Source organism: Drosophila ficusphila, unplaced genomic scaffold, assembly GCF_018152265.1.
Source record: "Drosophila ficusphila isolate 14025-0441.05 unplaced genomic scaffold, ASM1815226v1 contig_791, whole genome shotgun sequence".
In the NCBI taxonomy this organism is placed as follows: Eukaryota; Metazoa; Arthropoda; class Insecta; order Diptera; family Drosophilidae; genus Drosophila; species Drosophila ficusphila.
In genome coordinates, this window is record NW_025064737.1 from 1,247,685 (window position 1) to 1,249,866 (window position 2,182).

A 2,182-nucleotide genomic window follows, 5' to 3' on the forward strand; every position below is an offset into this window, starting at 1 on the left:
CACTTAAATGAGTCGAAGCCGATCGCTTTGGGGGTTTTACAAAAAACCGGAGACTGGAACTGGACAGGCACCCATTACCATGACAGATTATCTCTGATTGATTTAATTTTGCTGCACAACTCGCCATAATGAAGCGTCCGATGGGGACTCGGAATACCTCGGCGATATCCACTGCATGTGGACCAGACCAAAGCTTCAGGCCAAAAGCAAACCGTCGATCGCCTTTTGCCGCCAATTGGTTGGAAAATATGAAACCATAATTGCCTCGCATTAGCTCCAAAACTTGAGAAATCTCCACTAAATTATGCTTAATGATGCTGGCTATTTACGATACTTTTTTGGTAAAATCGTGTGTCTGAGTTCTTGCAAGAAAGTGAGAACATCTCTGGGCTCTGCGAAGATGCCCTATCGAGCCCATCACTTAAGGGACCATTAAAATATTCACATATCACTGGAAATTTGTCATTCCCAATGTCGTAATTAAGTCATCAAATTAGCAACAATAAAAGGATAATTGTTCTCAAGAATCCCATCATCCATAAGCTCACGGCAATTATCTATAATTTTGTAAATGACTGTAATAAATTTCAACAGAACAAAAATGAAACTCATCTAATGATGAAATTGATTACGGAAATCGAATAAAATTTCTTGAATGAAGTATTTTTGTAAATGATTATTAAATGTTGAAAAATAGCAAGATTATTATAATTATTATTATCTTAAAGAGCTTGTGTAACAAACGTTATTTTAGGACAAAAATGTTGTAAGGCAGCAATCAAAATATCCAGCTTAAAAAAACATGGAAAAATAACTATAAATGTAATTAAGACCAACGTTCTTAAATTTTAATTTGCTGTACAGCTTTACGTAAGAAACTTTAAGAAACTTTTTTTAAGATTTCTTAGACACATGTATAATAGCAATGCTTAAAATATTTAATGAAGACTTATAGATATTTTTGGGACCTTCTAGTTAGCTACACTTTGTTTGAATACGTCATTGCGTTGAGAAAGTTTTCCGGAAAGATCAGGGTCCCTTACTTATCTTAGTTTTTGTGTTCCAGTTTAACTCTTGGCTTAAAAATGTCAATACATTCAGTAGTAAACGTAAAAACTATTTGGCTTCTAAAAATAAACCAAGTCTAATAAGCCGTAACTAATACCACAAATTTCCATGGATGACCCAAATACCATTTTCCAGGAAGTTACTAAACTTTCTCAAATATTTTTCACACCAAGCTTGAGATATCCCCTTAAAACTTGCGCTTATCCATCAAAGAAAGTTGTTCGTTTCGGCGACTTTGAGCCAAAAACCTTTAATTTAGTGAAACTTTTTGAAGACTGCCGAAGTCGAACCCGAAATGCCAGAAGTGGCCAAGATGGAAGCGGTAGGGCCGAAAAGCTTTGCTCAAATTTCCAATTACGTCTGTGTCAATCATAATTAGTAACAACGGCGATTTTTCATTAAAGGGCCCGAGATATATCGAACAGCAGCTCCGGAGAAGAAGAAACCCGAGACCGGAGCGTTCAGTTTCTCACACGTATCTCCCTGCGGATCGGGAGCATCTATGTAGTAAGGTAAAATCTGAGGGAAAAAGGGGAGGGGCATAAACATGGCTAAAAGCGAGGCTCCGTTTGTTGTAACATGTAATTTGGTACGGCTCGCTTGCTGGCGGTCTGTTATGAATGTGACTAATTAAATTTAAAGATATCCCAGAGATTATCAATCTTTGAAGCGCATCGAAGATGGCCAGCGAAAGGGAGGAGCTGGGGGACTGGACTCGACTGTGGATTGTGGATGCGGGGCTGGCAGAACAGCAACAAAATTTCACAAGATACAACACAACACAGCGGCAACGACAACAACAACAGCAGTAACAACAACAATCATCAGCACCAAGCGAGCACATTTGTTTCATGATTGAAATAATGATTAATGAACGCGCCGCCAAAATTCAATTCGAATTTACTATGTGTATGGCCCGGGAGGGATTGGAACCTGGGACTCGCCGAAAAACCAAACCCACACTTAAAGAATAAGGAGGCGAAAATCCTAGTTTAAGCAATATAGAATCGAGATCACAGTATTATATATGCCTATCGTTGAAGTTATGTTTCCGTATTAAGATGTTTGGTCCTGCCAGCCATTCAATTGTTTGCTTAGTGTTAAATCAACATAT